The 21,851-nt window shown below is 45.3% G+C and overlaps 1 long non-coding RNA gene across 2 annotated transcripts; it reads right to left on the reverse strand.

The window, feature by feature from the left end:
* Positions 1-1,379: 1,379 nt before the first annotated feature.
* On the reverse strand, positions 1,380-21,012 carry LOC134481568 (uncharacterized). Of its 2 annotated transcripts, XR_010057225.1 has the most exons (3): positions 13,152-21,012; positions 2,483-2,574; positions 1,380-1,923 (listed from the first exon to the last, which is right to left on the reverse strand). It is a non-coding gene; the product is annotated as an uncharacterized LOC134481568 (long non-coding RNA). The 2 variants fall into 2 exon arrangements; XR_010057224.1 differs by having other exon boundaries at positions 1,380-2,574.
* Positions 21,013-21,851: the final 839 nt, after the last annotated feature.

The raw sequence follows: 21,851 nt of genomic DNA on the forward strand, positions 1-21,851 counted from the left end.
TCTCTGTCACCTTCTGATTGGGTTAATAAAGAACTGATGACGTATAGCAGGACAGGAGAGGAAAGGTGGGGCATCGGGTAAGAGATAAGAACTCTGGGAATGAATAAGGCTCAGGGTTTCACCAGCCATCAGACAAGGAGGAAGGACCAGGGACAGGGACTGAAGGAGCGGTGACAACAGATCACATGGCGGAATGTAGATTAGAATAAGTGGGTTAATTAAGTCACCCGGGCTAGTTGGCAAATAGCCTAAGCCAAGGCCTAAGCTTTCATAAACAAAAATATGTCTGCGTGTTGTTACTCGGGTGCGGGCAGGTCAGAGGCGTCCAGCAATGCTCAGCAGAATCCTAATGTTCCCTAAGGCCCACCGCGTCTTCTTGGTCTCTCTTCCTCCAATCAGTATAGTCCTGCTCTCCACACAGCACTCTCAGGAACACTCTGGCAATAATATCTTCTATCACGAATCATAATTAGTCCTTGATTGACTATGAACGTCACGGGGTAACGTTCATGCTCACTTAACTTCCTGTCTTGTACGGCAGGTGAATCTGCACAGAAAGAATGATGTCTCTCATTTGGCATCTCCTCTGAGCTCTTTGCCGCTGTTGGGCACACAAAGGCTGTGCTTGTGTCTTTGCTTTGGTATGGGGACCGTGTTCCATACTTCCTTGGGTGAACACCCCCTGCCCCATTTTGCCTTTGGGACTCTGTTGATGCCTGTCCATTGAAGTACTTCTACACAAAATCCATCCATCTTCCTCTCTGGGTCTGTCACAGACATGAATTCTTTTCTAGGATTTAAAAATTAAGTCTCTAGAGAAAACAGACTCCTTTCTGTTGAGTTGTGAAGCTGGGGATATGTTTGCCTCTTGGGAGAAACAGGCTAGAGGGACTAAGGGACTGCAATCAAGGGGGAGTACTGAGAGTGGAGATGGGAGTCCTGCTACTCAGTGTTTCGGGCTGCTTGCTTCCTTCATGGTTTCTTCCTGCGAGGTAATTAGACTGCCATGGAGCCTGCTCTGGACTGTTGGGTTCTGCCCGACAGTTCTTGCAGTCTATAGGTCTCGGTAATAATTCATGCACGGGTTAAAGGGACTGGCTATCCTTTAAGACCTTCCTAAGTACTGCCTTCAATGTCCTGAAAAGCTAACCCCCACGGCAGGGGCCTCTGAGCTCTTCCACATGTTCTGCCCTCTGACCCCTTCCATATGTTATACTCTGTCCAGCCCTCAAAGCTATTAAGTATGGCTTACCATTTATAAACTTAATGGTAATGTCTGGAAAATATTTCTGCCGAAGTCCTGGTCAACATTTTTACTTTGATAACTAAAAAGTTCATGGAAATGAGATTGCTAAAATTCATTAATACATGTACAAAACTTCAATGAGTTTTTTTTTTAATTAAAAATCCAAACAGGAGAACACAAATATCCCATAAAGAATAGTCCCCTCGAGTGATTGAAAGCTCTGGGCTGTTTGCTGGTAGGCAGAGAAACAAATTTAAAAGATTGCAGAGACGCATGCCATAAGAGATCTAAGCAGGGGTTGGGGATTTAGCTCAGCGGTAGAGCGGTAGAGCGCTTGCCTAGCAAGCGCAAGGCCCTGGGTTCAGTCCCCAGCTCCGAAAAAAGAAAAAAGAAGGAAAAAAAAAAGAGAGAGATCTAAGCAGACGAATACAGCACTCTAAATGCCTGTCTGCTCAGAGGCTGTTTGGATTTGGGCAGAGCCTGATAGCCGGACTGTGGATCAAGGCTCCTCAAGCTGCATGGCCTCGAACTGCACATGCCCAGAGGGGTACCAGGCACCAGTCTTCTGCACCGTTGCTGTCTTAGTCTACATGCTTGACTTCAGAATGAATTCAGAGTAGTCTCCTGGAAGGAAACCATGCAACAAGCATCTGCAGCTCGCTGGTCTCCTTTGGGACCTGCTGAAATTTAAGGAAAGGCTTTGAACTTAGTCTTGAGTCTCTCCTTAAAGAATATTCTCAAGGCCAAGAACTTCAATTAGGAACTGAATGACTCAGGAGCGTCCCCCTTGTGTTACCTCTCAGGATCAAATTACAATTGTTACCAATCTTTACAGTGTTTGAACACTCACATAAAAATTCCCGAGGGTACCCTGAAGGGAAAGGGGCAATTCCAACAGCTGAACTCCTGAAACTCACATCTCTACAGTAACACTAGCATCAGGCACCAGCCTTTCTGTAGCCCAGTCTTTGACGTTATTGTTGATTTGACTTGAAATAGGTTTTGTAGTACGTAGCCTAGGCTAACCTCAAGCCCAACCCAATCCTCCAGTCTCAGCTTCCTGAACACAAAGATTATAGACATGGGCCGTCATCCGTGGCTGCCCTCCCATCCTTGCTCATGAGGAAGGTAATTCTCCAGCCACTAGTTCCACAGTCTTGTGCGGGCTGTGGTTCGCCGGCACACACTGGGCTAGCAGTCAGTTGCTGAGCCATGTCCTCTGTCCTCCCAGCTCACCCTCTAGAAATTAAGTAACTCTGACAGACGATGTTTCTTCTGCCTGAAACATTCATTTGGTTCTTCATCGCCTTTCTCTCCTTTGTCATTGCCTGAAAGAAAAAAAATGCCTTTTTACATTTCACGTATTTAGTGTGTGTGTGTGTGTGTGTGTGTGTGTGTGTGTAACCTCATGACCATGCACATGCTACACTACACATGTGGAAGTCAGAGTCAATTTCTTCCCTCTACCTTGTGGGTTCCAGGAATCCAACTCAGGTCTTTAAGCTTGGAAGCAAGCACCTCTACTAGGTGAGCCTTCTTGATGGCCCCAATTTCTACACTCCACCATGGATGCTGAAAGGAACAGCTCGTGCCCCAATTCTCAACTCATCCCAGCTCACGATCTTTCCCAGGCCTTGGGTGCCATCATTAATAAATCTCTTCTAAAGGTGCTTTTTCCATCGATCTAAACTGTTTAGCTGTCTCTAAAACAATAGACAAAAGCCCAATGACTTCCTATAATTATTCCTAAACATTCACAGTACATGTGGAGGGTGCATGTTACAATGCCAACACAGGGAGGTGGGGGGTAGAAGAGTCAGGAGTTCAAGAACAGCCTTGGCCACACCATGAGTTTAAAGCAAAGTGGAAACTCCACACCGAGGATGGCAGAGCCACACTAGAAAACCCCTTCTGGCACCATTAAGCAGCCATAGTAGCCAAAGTCTACTTGTGCTAGGCAATTCGTGAAAAAGAAACTTACATCTTGCCTAAGATCCCTCTTCAGACCTTTGTTCCAGGAGCTGGTACCCAATAGAAAGCTGTAGGAGGTGGCCACCGGTATCCACGGACACCTCTGGTGTCCCGCTGTTTTACAAATTCTACCTGTGCATCTACATTCGCTCAGCTACAAAGATCAAGGTAGCAGCAGAACCACTTTTACCTCGAATAATAAATTAGTGGCCTTTCTGAGCTTTCTGTTCGTCCGAGAGTCGAGAAACATGTAGTGAGAGAAACATGAAGTTCCAGGGGAACTGGCTACAGACATCAGAAACTCACGCCAGCAGAGATTTTTAAATGGAATCCTTCACCCCTGCAGAGCGTACGCTGTAGCTCCATGTATGTATCTGTAGAAGCCATTCCTTACCTTTAGCGAAAGTCCTGTAAACACAGACATGCCTGCCTCACATGGGTGCTGAAAAGACCAGTTTGTTCCTGCCCCAATTCTCAACTCATCCCAACAATAGAGCCAGCTTACGAGTCAGGGAGGGGTTCTCCACCTGTGAGTCATGACCCCTTTGGGGGGGGGGTCACATATCAGATATCCTACATATGAGACATTAACATCATAATTCATAACAGTAGCAAAATTATAGTCATGAAGTATAATGAATTAATATTATGGGTGGGGTTTACCACAGCATGAGGAACTGTATTAAAGGGTCGCAGCAACAGTGGGAAGGTTGAGAACCACTGGTATCAGGCACTGGTTTTGCCACACTCTCCCTGACCATCACAAGAACCAAGGGAAGGTTCTGGAGACAAGGAAAGACCCAGAAAGTCTAGAGTACCCAAGATCACAGCACAGTCCCAAGCCTGTCCCCCAATAACCCGTCAATTCTGAGCACATCTGCAGTCACATCAAATATCTCACCCCAATACTCTCTAAGTTCAGTGGGTCTGTTAGCTTCCTGATCGCAGCAGCTAGGAAATTCTCACCACTGCACAATCTCCCACCACTATGTGGAAGGAAAGAGAGAGAGAGAGAGAGAGAGAGAGAGAGAGAGAGACAGAGAGAGAGAGGCAGAGAGAGACAGAGAGGGAGAGGGAGAGGGAGAGGGAGAGGGAGAGGGAGAGGGAGAGGGAGAGGGAGAGGGGGAGAGAGAGAGAGAGAGAGAGAGAGAGAGAGAGAGAGAGAGAGAGAGAGAATTTAAGTATAATAAGTATAGCCAGTCATGGTGATACAGACCTGTAGTTTCAACTTCTTGAGAGGTGAAGACAGGAGGCTCACATAAGCCCTAGTTCAAGATCAGCCTAGGCAACACAGTAAGACCCCCATACCAAGAATAAAACTCTAAGGTCCTTCTTATATAATGAGCTGTTCTAGGACATAAACAGTCATATAGCTCTACACACTCGAGAACTCAGTCTATGAATTTCCTTCATTTACATGCTAACCTTTCCATCTAAAACATTTTAGCATAACACTTCAAAACTTAGGGACTTTTAGAAAACTGCTACTTGAGTGGTCCTGTGTACACTTAACTACCTATATCAGTTTCTCCATTGCTAGATGCTAAAATCCTGTGCTGAGATCTTAAAACATTAAACATTTTCTTCCGTCGCAAACATTTTTTTTCTTCCCACATAAAAGAATTATAATCAGAGCTTAAAAAATTCAATAGCTAGATGCAGGCACATTTTGGTTGCTCCTGTTTTGTTTCTAAGACAGTCTCACAGAACTTGCTTCAAACTTGGGTGACCTTGAACCCCTGATCCTTCTACTTCTACATCTCTGGTACTAGAATTACAGGGGTGCATCATGGTGCCTTGCTTCCCAGGCTCGATTGTAGAGTAAAATTATTTTTAAGTGGATTTCCAACTTTAAAAAAATCAAGGTAGGGGTTGGGGATTAAGCTCAGCGGTAGAGCGCTTGCCTAGCAAGGGCAAGGCCCTGGGTTCGGTCCCCAGCTCAAAAAAAAAAAAAAAAAAAAAAAAATCAAGGTACTCAAACTATACAATGCTGTTACCAAAAAGAGCAAATAAATGTTACTTTCCAGTCAAAACAAAGAGCCTGGTGGCTTTTTAGTCTGAGAGGTGTGCCTTTGTGTGCTCTAGTTTGTATCAGATGTTTAGTTTGTATTCTGTGAAAATAATGAGTGACGCTGTGATACAGTTTTGTATTTTAGGAATACTAAAAACTCTGAGTTGGGAGCAAAGCAAACTTGTGTCGGTTGACACGATTTGCCTCTGATCTACAGTGTTATCCATTTTATCCATCAGCTGAGCAGAAGCCACTGGTTGCTAAGCAACATCTCTTCTCTCACTGGCCAGAAATAGAATACATAGAAGGCCATTTTTTTTAAAGACATAATATACACTATGTAAAGTTCTGTTTGCCCAGAACTGTCATATTAACTTCGTAATAATTCTGAATTTATTTGATCTCTGTACCTGAGAGTAACTACACGCTTGTCCTTCCAGGACCTTCTTGCTGCTGAAAAGCTCTGAAGAATTATAAAAACGAAGGGAAATGTTTTTCCTAGAGACTGTCAACCACCAACTAGGTTGTATGAAACCAGATCCCATCCAAAGCAGTAATACTCCTGCACCCCTGCCATCCCGCACTAAAACGCCACATGACACAATCTGGGACACCCTCTGAGTGCCATTCACTTTGAACTCTGTATTTTTCACAGAGAAAACTGTTGGTGGCTACTGGACGTTTTACAAAGTGCTGCTGTCCTAAGGTCATGCTACCTGTCAGTTCGCGCTGAATTTTGTGGGTGGGGAAAAGGCAAGAGGACGCAGAAGACATGGAGCCCCACTCCTCTAGGTGGGCAGGACCTGTCTAGATGCTCCTGGGCCCCTCAGCTCTTGACGCTGCAAGTGCTCACCATTTCAATACTCTGCCTATTGCCTAATCTCCTCTCTGTCTCTCTGTCTCACAGAAAGAGAAAGAGACAGAGAGAAAAAGAGACAGAGAGACAGAGACAGACAGACAGAGAGACAGAGAGAGACAGAGACAGAGAGACAGAGACAGAGATTATATTTGGGAGTTCATTTTGTTAACAACTTTGCAACATTAGTTTCAATTGGGTTTTTGGGGAGCAGGGACTAAAGGCATAAAGACAATCCAACAAGTAACTGTCAAGGAAACAAGGAGTGGTGTCAGTTCAGAGAGAACTGAACTCCTGCTAGACTCATCTGTCTGTGGCCACATGCTGTGCTTACTGAAAATAGATCACATTACAGAAGTTTCTAGGAACTCTAAGTCAATACTACTTTGGGGGATTGTTTCCTTTTTACTGTATAGTGGGTTCTTTTAATTGTTGTTTTAAACTTGATTTATGATACAGATATAGTGACATGTTACACATGCCTATAATCCCAGCAGAGGCATGAAGATCAGGAGTTCAAGACCAGCCTCAAATACATAGTGAATCTGAGGCCAGCTTAGGCTATAGAGAAAACCCTCCCCCTTTAAAAAAGGGGGGGGGACAAATGAAATAAACAAAAACCTCAACTCAGCATACAGAAATAGTAATAACACAGCTGGAGAGATAGCTCAGCAGTTAAGGCTGCTCGTCCAGAGGACCTAGGTTCAATTCCCAGTACCCACATGGCAGTTCCAAGTGCAACTCTAATTCCAGGGGACCCAACACCCTTTTCTGGCTTCTGTGGTCGCCAAGTATACATGTCCACGAACCTTCATGCATGTGAAACACCCATATACATAACAATAGTAATAATACTAAGCAACTTTCCTTTTCTTAGCATATAAAGTGAGTATCATGTGATTATGAAATTATCAATCGTTCTGAAAGGGTCTGATGAGTTTGAGAAGACCTGTGGTCAGTGGAAAAGTAGACCATGTGAGGAAGACTGAGAAGTTACACTATTCAGTGTGTGTGTGTGTGTGTGTGTGTGTGTGTGTATCTGTCTGTCTGTCTGACTGTCTGTCTCTGTGTGTGTAAGAGAGAGGGGGGAGTGGGTGTAGGGAAAGAGAGTATGAGTTTATACCATGGCATGCATGTTGGAGTCAGAGGACAACTATAAAAGTTAGCTTTCTTCTTCTACTCTGAGGATTCTGAGGATTAGGACATCAGTGTTAGTAATAAGTGCTTTTACCTGCTGAGCCATCTTGCTAGCCAACAGACTTTCAACATCATCTTACTCTCTCTTTGTAGTATCATTGAAACTTTGCAAAACAAGAACTGGGGGTGTAGAAACTACACCATGTACTTCACACACAACAGCATTCTGGGTCTGTCTGCAGCAACAGCAAAAGAAAGAAATAATAAATTCACTTCCTTAAAAAATGTGCTCAGGCTTTGAGAGAAGTATCCTGAGCGAGGCAGGAAGCAGCAGGAGCCCAGTGAGAGCCAGTGAACCCTCTAGTGCCAACTGACGTGAGATCCTGAATCCAATCAGAGGCTGATTATCCCCAAACCTGTGGATGTTCCATAAACCTGTGCTTCTCGGTTGCTGACCAGATACCAGAAAAACACCTGGAAGGGCCGGCCCCTAGGCATAGGCAGGTGAGAGAGGATAGGCCTGGCCAGCGATCCTAATGAGGAAGACTCGGATCCTGTGCGGGCTGATGAGAAGATTTAGGAATCTGAGGTTAACTGCTACAAGTCCTGTATCTGAAGGGAAGGGGACAGGTTCAAACACAATGAGTCTCACGTAACTCGAGCACAAGTGTAGGCAGACACAGCCCTCAGGGAGCTCCAGGCTGACCTAGCTAAGGAAGGCTGTGGATGTAAGACCAAGAAAGTTCCTTAGTGTTGTGAACATGAGGTCTAGTCTACAAAGAAGATCGTTGGGACTGCCCAGGGAGGAGTACACCAAGAAACAACACCAACCTTCTATGTCTGGTGACCTCGGTGATTCCATGAGTCACTCACTGAAACACAGAAATCAACAAGTTTTGCTTTGTAACTCAGGCTTGATTAGAACTCAGTACACAGCGCAGAGTGGCTTGAACCTGTTGATTCTCCTCCTGAGTGTTAACAGTGTAGCTGTACAGTGAGCTTTAGTTAGCCAGACAAGAAGTATGTGTCTGAATTCACAGAGAGCACTAGGGAGGTGGAGCAAGACATTGGAGGACTGAGAGCTAACTTCATTACATAATGAGGTTGAGGTCAGCCTGGGCTGCACAAGAACTTGTTCCCCCCCAAAAAAAGAAAAGAAAAACAGAAATTGTAGGCCAGTGAGGTGGCTTATGGGTAGAGAGTATGCTGTGAAGCCAGATGACCTGGATTCCATCTCCAGATTCCATATGGTGAAGAAAAGAACTGCCTCCCACAAGTTGTCCCCTGACCTCTACATGCAATATGTCATCCATGTGTGTGCCAGACACACACACACACACACACACACACACACACACACACACACACACACGGGGTTCATCTGGTGCTGCTATGTATTTATTCAAATGCTAAATACTGGCCCCCAAGATCTTATTGCCCCTGACAAGGAGATCCTCATGGATACCAAATGACGATATGTAAATCTTGCCCCCCAAGTTATTCCTGATTGGTTAATAAAGATGCCTACAGGCTGGGCTGGGCAGAAGAGAGGAGGTGGACCAAAGGTTCCCTGGTGCTTGGGGTCTCAGGCAGGGACCACAAGGAGATAGAAGATGAGAAGGAAGGAGTCGGCAGGGATAGTGTGGATCCAGAGCACATGGCCACGGGGGTTAGCCTGCTGGAGCAGGGGCAGCCCAAGAGGAACATGTGTCGAGTCATATCTCGGGGATTTTGACAGGGAAGTAGACAAAATAGCATAGAGGACTGATATCTGCACAACTCTAGTGCTTTAAGGCTTATTATAAATCTAAAGGTCTCTGTCTTTTATTTCAGAACTAAATGATCTGAAGTGGGGTGGAAATCCCTAATAGATATTTGAAGGCAAGAAGGGGGGTTAGCAACCCCCAAAATGATAATTACCATAACACAGTAAATAAATAAAAAAGTAATGTAATAAAGCAGTTTTAAAATAAACATTCTAAAAGCAAACTGTATTCACTGAAGTTTTTATTCTTGTACCGGCCATCTCTCCTCCCTCGCTTTGGGCTCAGTGTAAGGAGGTGTTTGTTCACTTACAGTCCAGACAGAGATTATTTTCTCCTTGAATTATTTCCCCCAAAGGAGGTAGACATTCAAAGTCAGGAAAAATGTAAATAGGGCTGGGGAAATGTTCCTAAAACATTGTAGAGTTAGAGTCAGCTTAAGAAAGAAAACCACAAATGCACTAATTAATCTCGGTTAAAACCAGGTCTTGTTCAAACCAGGTATAGCAGTTTGGTTACATCTGCAATCCCAGTACTAGGTAAGCAGAAACAGGAGAATCACCACAAGTTTAAAAATTTAGGACCAGCCAGGACAATAAAGTAAGACCATCTATCAAAACGAAGCAAGAAAACCTCTCACCTCGTTTTTCTATTTCATCCCACACCCTCCATGCTAGACACACAGGACAGACAGACATGGTCCCAGTTCCCACACAGAAGAGGAAGCAGATGCCCAGGTCTGAAAGGGCAGCTTAGTGTAAAAGTTGTCTCACAGATCAGGAAGAGGGCCCAAGGCCAGGGACTGACCATTAGGACAAAGGGAAGGAGAAAAGCTTCCTACAAAAGGCTGCAGTGAGAAGCAGAATATGATGGATACACCTGGTACCCTGGCATTTGGGAGGCAGAGGCAGGAAGATCAGGAGTTCAAAGTCACCCCTAGCTACTGACCACGCTCAAGACCAGCCTGGGCCCCAGGAGACCTTGTCTCAAATAAGTAACTGATAGTGCAATGAAGCTGTGTCTGGAGGCATCAGCACAAAAATTCCTAAGGAAAATAAGTTTGGGGCCCTGGTAAGGTTCTGTGCACCTTTAATCCCAGCAGACAGACAGAGGGCTGCGGATCTCTGGGGGAAGCCTGTTCTACATGGATAAGTCCCAGCTGTACCAGGGGTTCACAGTGAGACCCTGTTCAAAAGAAAATAAAAGGAAGGGAGGGGAGGAAAGAAGAGGAAAGGAGAGGGGAGAGGAGGGGAGGAGAAGAGAGGAAAGGAGAAGGGAGGGAAAGGAAGGAAGGGAAGGGAAGGGAAAGGGAAGGGAAAGGGAAGGGGAAGGGAAGGGAAGGGAAGGAAGGGGAAGGGGAAGGGAAGGGAAGGGAAGGAAGGGAAAAAGAAGGGAAGGGAAGAGAAGGGGAGGGAAGGGAAGGGAAGGGAAGGGAAGGGAAGGGAAGGGAAGGGAAGGGAAGGGAAGGCTCAGGAGATGACACTTGCCACCAAACCTGACAAAGCTCCATTCCTAGAATACACATGGTGGGAGGAGAAGACCAGCTCCTGCAAGTTGTTCTCTGCCCACCACAAGCATGCTATGGCATGTATGTAAACACACATGCAGAGAGAGAGAGAGAGAGAGAGAGAGAGAGAGAGAGAGAGAGAGAGGAGAGAGAATAAATGTAGTTTTAAGAAAGAAAATAAGCTCGAGTTTCAGAGTTAAAACTGACAATATGTACAAAATCCCAGGAAGACAAGAGGCCCCGGCGTGCTGGAGGTCAGAGAGAACTCCTCGTCCTAGAGATCTGGCAATGAAGATAACACAGGGCCAGGCCTCTGAGGGTTTTTATTTTATTACACTGGAGAATTGGGACTTTATCCCAAGAGCAAGCAGGTGCTGGTGGAGACGCTAGAAGGCAACAGAATGTGCTAGGGATGGGGACGTTTTGGGGTGAAGACTACACCAATCTGTGAACATAAGGACAGATATTTAGAGGGTAATAGATTGAGCTGGCTTGGTTGGGGGTGGGGTTTAGGTTCTTCTCCAGGATCCATGGCTTCCCCAGCCCGGGTAGCTGGCTAGATCTGCAGTACTAGGGCATGATTCTCCTCCTGTGAAGTGGGCCGTAAGACCAATTAGTCATTGGTTACTGCCAAGGTATACAAAATGACTCCAGTACCTACGGCTCAGGGAAGAGGGGTAGAAAGACTGTAAAAGCTAGAGGATAGGAGAGTCGGCTGAGAGACTGGGTCTCCTAGGAACCTCCAAAGTGATACCCCAAAGTGTCACCAACAAGACGGGCTAAACATGAGCTGAAGGAGGACAGCAGCAGATGTGGTAGAGTGGGTGGAGGAAAGCCCGTGAAGCCCCAGTTCCATACAAAGCACTCCAGGCAGATAACAATACTGAATTGGAAGACATGGGCTTTCCCTAGCAAGAGCACGCCAGCTAGTTATCCAATACAACGGCCCCGAAAGTGCGTGTGCATCATATAGACTGAGCAGGTCACATTTAGAAATACATAGATGTACACGCATGTAGCAATAATTAATGGGGGGGAAAAAGCCATGAACTTGAGAGAGACAAAGGAGTAGGAGATGGGGGAATTAGCGGGAAGAATGACAGGGTGACATGTAATTACATTATAATCTCAAAATAAAAGAAACATGTTTTTTAAAAATAGAGTGAAAAATTATTGTGGAAGACGTTCAAAGTCAATCCCAGGACTCCACGTCATGAGCGCACACAGTACCCACCCACCCCCTCACATGCCTCACACAAATACAGACACACACAAAGGGAAAAGATCACTGGGTGGGAATGCATGGAAATATTAACGGTCATTATCTGCAGATAATGGAATTGTGGATTATGAGATAAATTTTTTATATTTTCATAAGTGCTCAGTTGCAAACAGATATTACTATTGTGATCCTTGGAAATTCTATTTAAAACAAAATAGCTCCCCTATCACTTTGGCAGTAAGCATGTGCGAAGGAGGAAGGTGGGAGAGAGGGGGAGGGGCGAGGAGAGAGGCAGAACTTTGCAGTCGCCCGTGCAAAGGAGATGTAGTTAGGAAGGGTGGCTGAGGAGTCTTCAACCTTGTGTTTTCATAGGGTGTAAAATTGGTGTTTTCTTCTGTTCCTTTTTCCACGTGAGGAAGGAGGCCGGGGAAGAGAGAAGAAAGTGGAGAGAAGTGAAATAGTGGAGGGAGGGAGGGGAATTGAGGGAGGGAGAGCGACTACCCTGGACACAAGCTTATTTGGTAGCAGTGGATCAAGGTAAGTCTCTGGATTCTAATCAATCAACCCCCCTTCCAGAAACAGTCCCAACAAGCCCTAACTCGGACCTTATATATTCAAGAACCACCCAGTATTTAATTCGTTCTTTTCAATAAAAAACGGCAACTAACCTGTGAGTGGAAACACACCTCTGATTTTATTTATAAAGCTACTTCTAGTGAGATTTAAGTGAGAAGGAAAGACCCACCTAGAATGTGGGCAGCACCGTCACAAGGGCTGGGATAGAATGATGAGTAAAAAGGAAAAAGCCAATGGGGTCCTGCCCTCCATCCCTCTCTACTTTCTGACTCCAGGGGCAAGGGGACCAGCCACTCCACACCCTGGCTGCGAAACTCCTGCCACCATGATGAACTGCACCCTCAAGCTGTGAGCCAAGCAGGAACTTCTTCCTTGAGGAACCCATCTTGTCTTCCTTCCTTCTGAGCTCCTCTCTTTCTTCTACTCTTCCTTAAGTCTGTTAGAGTAGCGATATAAAATCTTGAACAACCCTCCATAAAAGCAAACTCCCATGAGTCTTCCTTCAGTAGTTTCTGTGGGGTGTATTGTAACACCAACAAGAAGCGTCACGAAACCTCCCCTAAGAGGAAATACATGTAGAAGGCGACGTGTAATTGCAATGTCAGAGATAGTGAATGGCAACGACAGATCTCGGACGTACACTTTAGTTCCTGGCTTCACAAACAGAATCCGTTAACGTATCTTGGAAGGTACATAGAGATGCAATACAATGAGCCGTAGAATTTTTCTTTTGGAGAGCTATATCCATGCTATCTATGGTAATATCTTTTTTAAAGGATAGTGTTCAAAAGCAGTCAACTATTGAAAAGAACAGTTCTTTATTTGAAAGGAAACATTAAGAAAACGTGCCCAAATATCCTACCATAAATGCTGTTGGCTCGGTACCTGGCCGTGCCCTGCCTGGTGCGCAGGCGCACTACCCCTCTTGCTTCCTCTTGCATCACCATCTCCACCTGGGTGCTTGTTGCTGCCTACGGAACCTTCCCAGGGCTGCCTTGCGCCTCTGCTCTCAGGAGTAAGTCTCCGAAGGGTTGTTTATCGCTGGTCTACATTCGGCTAGCTTTCGCTGGTATAATGAGAAAAATAGTCTTTAAGGCATACTCTAATGACACAATACAGACGCCCAAGGACTTCAAAGGGCTTAAGATAATTAGTACACATGTCACTGCTCTACCTTAGATACAGAAAACTTGAGGAACAAGAAATGGAAATGCTTTAATCATACGCTAATTGAGAAAAAGCGACAAGCTGCACTGTAAGTGCTAAATTAACAACCTAATTGTCTCCCCCCACCCCCTGCATTTCATTGTTTTTCATGTATATTAAGGAAGGCAGAAACTCTAAAATCTGTCCTAATATTTGGAATGGAAAAATGTCACAGGAGCATTAAAGTCCCTTGGAAATAGCATCTTTGTGTTGTGATTATAAAATAAGATGACATCAACTACACTAAATGCAAAACAAGAATGCAAAACAAGTTTTGAATATTTCTCGAAGTGCGTCCACTAGACAAAGCCTTGCACTTTCCTTTACAAGCCCTTTCCTCCTCCTATGCAAAACGCTCTGGCAGGGCTGGGTGTGGAGCTTGGTCCTGACCTTCGTGACCCGCACTAAGTCTTGAACCCTTGGGGATTTTCCTTTAGCATTTCTCAGTGGGTGTTTGTTTGATTTGACTTTTTTTCTTTCCTTTCCTTTCTTTCTTTTTTTCTCTTTCTTTTTGAAATAGAGGAGTCTCACTCTGCAGCCCAGGAAGGACTCCAACTTGAGATCTCCCCTTCTCGGTGTTCTGAATCCTGGGATGACCGGTGTGAGCACCAGGCCCAGCTTCCTTTGGCATGACGGTGTTAACATGTTAACAGTTCTAGCATCAATCTACTCCAGACAGAAAATGGAGGTGGTTGGGTGGAAGAGTCATGGGATTGCACAGAGAGCATATCCATGGCCTGCTGTTTCTAAAAGTCTTATTACCTGGCCAATCACAGAAGAGGCTAACTGGCCCTGCTTTGGAGAATAAACTCTAAATGTTAAGTGATCAGACCAAAGCAACAACACGACCAAGGTCTTTGGATCTCAGGACCAGATGTTAAATAAATGGTATTAAACGCACTGTTTCCCTTGCCTGCTTGCCTCTGTCTTTCCTCCTGCCTTCCATCCTTCCTTCTACCTAATCAGATTACTAGAGGGGAACATATTGGCTTATGGAAGAGTTAACATTCACTCACAGTCAAGCACTGTTACCTGGAGCAGAGAACCCAAACTAAGAACAGGAGCAGAACAAGCATACCCAAAACAAAGGACCTCTGTCTCACACACCTCAGAGTCCCGTCACCCTGAGATGACGCCCCAGCCAAAATCCAACTCAAAAGACCTGAAACTGACTTTCCAGTTGTCTGCAAATTGCATTTTTTATTTCCTTTTCTTGCATGCACACATACCTACGTGTCCCACACCATGTGTATGGGGACCAGGGGACAGTTCTCTTCTTACAGCATGGAGGACCCCAGGGCTGATCTCAGGTCTTCAGCCCGAGCAGTTGGTGCCCTTTACCGGCTGAGCCATCTTGCTTCCGCCTCCCTCTTCCTCATTTTCAAAAACTTGAGTGCAATTATGTGGGCTGCTTTTGCCTCCAGTGTGTTCCTTTACCCTTTCCTGCTGAGCTGTGGGCAGGGCCTTCAAGTCTAAGTGTATAACAAATTCACACACGCACTTTAATTCCTAAAGACAGGAACTCTCAACCCTGAGTACAGCTGACCGGAAGGTTTTTCAATCGAGTTCTGTGCCCCTCGATTCTAATTTTTGCCTGAAGAGGACTGTGTAGAAGACATAACTTTAAAGGCGACTCAGTCTTCATCCCAGTGCCCACTAAATGTTCTTCTTCAGTTGTTCACATTCAGAAAGGCCTAAAGTTTGCTCCAGTAAGCACTGAACACATCTTACTAATAGGCCTGGCCTTCAGGATGGATTGTGTACCAGCCGTGATGTCAGAGGTACAAACACTATGTATATAAACAAGGATTCTGCTGGTCCAAAGGTGACAGATTATCCCGGATGACTGTTCTGTACTTTCCCATAACGCACTGCTGCCTTTGACTAGCCTAACTATAAATAAAAGGCAAACAAATAAGTATTAAAGCTAAGTGCGCTCTTTGCTCCTCATCGTCATCCCTTCCGATTGGCCTGAATCTAATTCCCCAAAGTGCTCATTTCCTACTGTGTGTCAGGCACTAAAACAGATCCTTTGGTAAACAGAGTAGGCATCTTTTATAAGAAAACAATGCTTTGAATGTGCCCGTAAACTGGGTGTGGCAGTTTACACAGCACTCTGGAAGTCAAAGCAAGAAGATTGCTCTGAATTTAAGACCAGCCTGGGCTACAGTTAGTGTGCACCGGGACAGCCTAGGCTACCAAGTAAGACCATCTCCTACCAACAGACATCCAGAACGAGAGAGAACTTTTGTTGGTAAAATAAAGCAGAGGGACGATCTCCATCACAAAGCCAACATTGGAGTAGAGGGGAAAATAGGTTATGGAAAGAAGAAAACAGCGCGGCAGGCTGACAGGATGCTGCTTTAAATGAGGTGGCATCACTAACATGACATTTAGAAAACAGAAATGGGTGAGCTGTGTAAGCATGTGGGAGAGGGGCTCCAGAGAGAAGGAATAGCAAGGGCCAAAGTCCCAAGATGGGAAGGCTCTCTGCACCCTAAGATGCTGGAGAAACTAGATAGCAGGCGAGTGGTAGAGATGGGAGGCCGTGCAGCACCGAGTGGGCACTGTGAGGACTGGAGTTTAGTTCCGGGAAATGAAGAGGGCTTTTGGAGGCTGTTTGATGGCTGAGGGACTGATACTCCACTTCTTAGTACTCTCAAAGCATTGAGTGTAGAACTCCCCATAAAGGGATGTCCCCAGACCTCCCTGAAGAAATCATTCAGGAGTGAAGAATCTGGTAATGATGTGGAGAATTCCCTCTAAGAATAAAGGAGAAACGTGAGTCAGAGCAGGCCAGAGCAGCCACCAGCTGATAGAACAGAGAAGGAAGCCGGAGGCTTCGAAAGGCACCACATTCACCTGCACCCTGCCTACCGAGTGGGATGAGAGGAATATCCTTGAAGAACTTTAAGCAAGGGAATGTCAGGATCTACTCAAGCTTTTGTAAAGACTACTCTTACTGTAGCCCTGGCTAACCTGGAACTCACTCTGTAGACCAGGCTGGCCTTGAACCCAGACATTCTCCTGCTTCTGCTTCCTGCTGAAATTAAAAGCGTACTCCACCACAGCCCAGCCTGTCTCTTGTGTTTTTGTTGACCTCTTCACCACCTATTTATGTGTGCACGCTGACATACATGCAAATGCGTGGCCAGGTATGTGCCACAGTCTAGAGGTCAAAGGATAACCTGACCTGTGGACGTTGGTTCTCTTCATCCACTTCACGGATTTTGCAGATCTAACTCATGCCATCAGGTTTACCAAAAGAACCTTGCAAGCCATCTCCCCGGTCCTTTTTGGTGCTTTCTCTATGTAGCCTTGGCTGGCCTGGAACTTGCTACGTAGACAAGCTAGCCTCAAACTCATGGCAGCGATCCTGAGTTAGGCAGCCAAGGGCTGAGCTTCTGCAATGAGAACCCAAAGTCAGCTGCACGCTTCACTTCTTTTGTCTTTAACACGGGTTCTCTCTCTGTTTACCAGACTGGCTGGTCTCAAAGACATGGGCCCACGTGATCCTCTGGAGTACAGGGGACTGTCACCAAGCTGAAGGTCTCCTCTCTGTTCTGGCGTCCTCAAAGGAAAGATTCCAGTGGAGAGATACAGAGAGCTCGCGCAATGGCTTGTCTAGGGAAACAGAACAAAGCATACACTCCAGACGCACTGGGCAAGACGACCCAAAGTGAGTGGAGCAGTCCGTTGAGTTCTGCTCTGTGGATTCCTACTATTTTATTTGTGTGAGTTTTTGCCTGAAGGTGTCTGGGTACCATCAGCAGGCATAGTCCTATCAGAGGCTGCAGGAGCACATGGGATACCCTGGGATTGGAGTTACAGATTTGTAACTCATCATGTGGGGTCCGGGAGCCTAACCTGGGTGCTCTGTAAGAACAACAGAGCCATCTCTCCAATCCCCACTCTGTCGATTGTTAAAGGTCTTATGAATATTCATGAATGGATAGCATATCTATGGTAAAGTGACCCTTTTCCCCTCCTGAATTACCATGTACCCATTCTCCCACTTAGGGTGCTTTCCCAGTGACCCTCTTGAACAGCCAAGGAGGAGAGTTCAAAGCCACAGGGCAAGTGACAGTATACCGAAAGCAGAATCTTTCAAAGAAATAATTTTGTAGTGTCACATGTGTATTGTTGTAAAAGTTCCAGGGAACTTTATTTTCTGGTTTAGCAAAAAGAACCCAGCTGAAGAGCCTCAAGGCAGATAAACCACAAAGGGACATGCCAACCCTCGGGAGACACGGGTGCCAAGATCAGCACCAGCGCCATTCAGTTTCCCCATCCAACTCCCTTCATAACCAGGAGACTTAGCTACCCAAGTGCAGTTTCTGTGGTTCTATCGCATCTAACTCCCTACTCAAACAGGAAGACACAGTTACCAAGACACATGTGCAGTCTCCCTGGGTCACCTTATATGTAACCTGTTGTGTGCCTGCCCGTCTCACAGGAGCATCCCCGATGCCATATCTAGCTCAGGTTATTTGTATAACAGACTAGACTGTGTTTTAATTACCTACTATGTCTTTTATGTACTATAGAACAAGGCCTTACAATGTAGTCCAGGCTAGCCTTGAGTCTGAGATTCTTCTGCCTTAGGTTCGTGAGTTTCCTCGAGCACACCACCACATCCAGCTTAGGCAATTATCACAGGCCATAACCACAGGCTATTGATAACTCACCAATCCAGGGACATTGAGCAAGCCTTAACAAAAGAAAAGAAGACGCTAGAGAGATAGCTCAGAAATCAAGAGCACTTAACTGCTCTTGGAGTGGACTAGGGTTCAGATCTCAGCCCAGCAGCTCACAACCACATGTGTTCCAGTTCAGGAAATCTGATGCCCTCTGGCTTCTAAGGGCCCCTGCACACACACACACACAGAGTGCACATAAGTTTACATGGGCACACACACATACAAATAAATCTTAAAATCTGTGAAAAGAAGGAAGCATAGCTGTATGCCTACATATTTTAAGTGATGGATTTTGGTTCTGTGTAAAAGTATATCCAGAGGCTGACAGTTCTCTCATTAGAAGAAAGTGCTTATTAAAGTGTAAGTGTGGTACAATTCTATCACAGCTAGTGCTGACTGTGGGACTTGAAAGGGGAGAGAAACACATGGGTCTGGTCCCTACTTAGTATGTATGAAGTAAAAGGAAGAGTGAAGGGGAAGCCCCAGACACCAGTGGATGTTGGCTGAAGATGAGAAGATGGGCTGCATTGAAGATATCGAAATGGAGACTTCCATTTTAGAAGGCATGATGAGGCTGGGTATTAAGATCTGGGTGTGGTCCCTACCAACGCTAAAAATAATTTTTGAAGAAATTTGTGCTAAGTCCATTATATGTTGGAGTCATTCCACATAATTTTTGGGTACAGATTTTTAAACAAACAAAAACAAACAAACAAACAGAAAACAGCCAGGTATGGTGGTACACACTTGTGTACTTGCAATATCAGCACTAAGAAGACTCAGGAAGGTAGGAGGGTCAGGAGTTTGAGGTTAGCCTGGGCTACAAAGCAAAGTCAGGACATTCTTGGCTACATATTGAGACACTGACTGTCTTAGTCAGGGTTTCTATTCCTGCACAAGCATCATGACCAAGAAGCAAGTTGGGGAGGAAAGGGTTTATTCAGCTTACACTTCCACATTGCTGCTCATCACCAAAGGAAGTCAGGACTGGAACTCAAGCAGGTCAGGGAGCAGGAGCTGATGCAGAGGCCATGGAGGGATGTTACTTACTGGCTTGCTTCCCCTGGCTTGCATAGCTTGCTTTCTTAAAGAACCTAAGACTACTAGCCCAGGGGTGGCACCACCCACAAGGGGCTTGGTCTCCCTCCTTGATCACTAGTTGAGAAAATGCCTTACAGCTTGATCTCATGGAGGCATTTCCTCAAGGGAGGCTCCATTCTCTGTGATAACTCCAGTTTGTGTCAAGTTGATACACAACTTGATACACAAACCAGCCAGTACAGTCTCTCAACACACACACACACACACACACACACACACACACACACACACACACACACAACAACAAAACAACAACCCAGAATAATGTTCCTCATCTGAAATTCATTTCTGTTTGCTTTTGAGGCAGTCTTACTGAGGAAACCAAGACTGTCCTTAAACTCAGTTGCATAGCCGAAACCATCCTCAAATTCATAATCCTCCCGGGGAGAGGCATGCATGCGCCACCAGTGTCTGTGGGATTTACAGGAGCTCCAAGGTTGACAAGAAGGAGTTAGGCTCTCATTTCATTGTGTGGATTCAGGAACTGAAGCAGACTTGGTAGCCAAAGCATTTACCCGATGAGCCATCTCGGCAGCTCCTAGGGGCAATCTTAATTAGAGTTCAAGTCACCTGGGAACACATACAGACAGACAAGCAGACAGACAGACATACAGACAGACAGAAAGTTAGGACATAATGATGATAATCCAAGAGAGAGGGAAGGAAACCCTGAAAGAAGCAATTTCATAAGGACCTTTTCCTGACTGGTAAAACCGTAAAAACCTCAGATATAAATGGGAATCATCAATCCTTGAACTAATTATAAGCACAGTGGGGTCCTGCAGAGTTCCTTTCATCTGGACCTGGATTATACCTGGAGCCCCAGAGTGGCTGACTGACTCTGCTATGTGCCTCAGAGAGTGATGGCTCCTGTTTGCCCGTGCCAGAGTGGTGACTGCAGCTCCCAGAACACACAGCCTGGAGAGGGAGTTGAGAGCTAACTGTTGGACTATCCTTAAGGGACTTGTCTGAAAGGAAGAGTTCTTTTCCTTCCTTTATTCTCCCTCTCTCCCTCCCTCTTTCCCCTCCCCCCTTTCTCTTTCTTTGTTTCTAACTTCAGCATTGAACTTGACGTGAAAACAAATTCCGAGCGGTGCAACTTCTGGAAACGCTTAAGCCACACACCCAAGCCACACACATTTTCAGTATGTACGATCCAGGATCTGAGTAATGTGGCTTTAAAAGAAAGGCACCGAAAAACCAAAATAAATATAACACATCACAAGTATTTCAAAACACATTTTTTTTTCTTTCAGGGCAGTTGTGCCCCTACTGTTCTGAAGTCTCACTGAATACACACTGTAAACAGAATTTCTTGTCTTTGATCTTACAGTAAACACCGAGGAGCTCTCGGTCCTAGGACGCTGACTCCAGAGGGCTCCCAGGAAAGGAGAGACCAAGCAGTTATATACACTTACTCTGCAAATGGATCATCAGGTCTAAAATGATAGCATCTTGGATTTTTGTACACGCAAATTTCATGAACAGAAATTATTTTAAAATCTGTAAAGAGATGTGCGTCAGGAATATAAGTGAAGAGACGTCAGTGGCACCTGCCATTGGATCACATGACATCATTCACACCCAGATGAGGAAGACCTTCAGTGGGGACACTGCAGATCGATCATCTGTGCTGTCTGCCAAGGTTGCCAGTCAGTATGTTGGAAGGAGAGCTGAAACTCTTCAACACTGTCATTCCCAAGTTTGTCAAGAGCAATCCAGTGACCAAAGGCCAATAAAGCATCAAGCATTGTGCTGGACTCAACAGAAAAGAGGACACACACACACACACACACACAAAATATTGTAACTGTCTCTTTTTAAAGATAGCAGAGCGGTGCTGGCATATGCCTTTAATACCAGCACTTGGGAGGCACAGGCAGGAGGATTTCTGAGTTTGAGGCCAGCCTGGTCTACAGAGTGAATTCCAGGACAGCCAGGGCTACACAGAGAAACCTTACCTCAAAAACCCAATTAAAAAAACAGTGGTGAGGCTGCAGGTGTGGCATAGTGAGAGTACATGTAAAGTTGCTCAAAGCGCCAGGGTTCAATCCCAAGCACCCAAAAGAAAGGTATAGGTAAAATACATTCTATGTTTATGAAGATGAGCAATAAAATGCATTATTGTGTAAAATGAATGTATGATGTGGTTAATAAAAACATATTTTTAAAAGTAGCCCTAGCTGCTACTTAACAAACATCATGAGAGCCTGTCACTGTGAACTCTCTTTCTCACTCTGGCTCAAGAGATGATAGTGTATAGAACTACTGACCTAACCACACCAAAACTGTGGGGCTTGTCTGACCCTGACTTTCGGAGAAGTCAAGAGAGGAAGAGAGTGGAGGAAAAGAGTTGACACAATATAATGGGCTTTGTTACTTTGTTTCCTTGTTGTACAAGCTACTGTTTAAAGCTCACTGCCTGTGTCACTCAGCCTTGTACCTCCATTTTTCAGATGGTGTTGACTGGTGAATTCCAAGTTAATCTAATTCAATCCCTGAGCTAAATGTGTTGTTAGATTTCTCTGTTCTGGCACCGTCTATGGCAATCTACA

This window comes from Rattus norvegicus, chromosome 13 (assembly GCF_036323735.1).
Source record: "Rattus norvegicus strain BN/NHsdMcwi chromosome 13, GRCr8, whole genome shotgun sequence".
Lineage (NCBI taxonomy): Eukaryota > Metazoa > Chordata > Mammalia > Rodentia > Muridae > Rattus > Rattus norvegicus.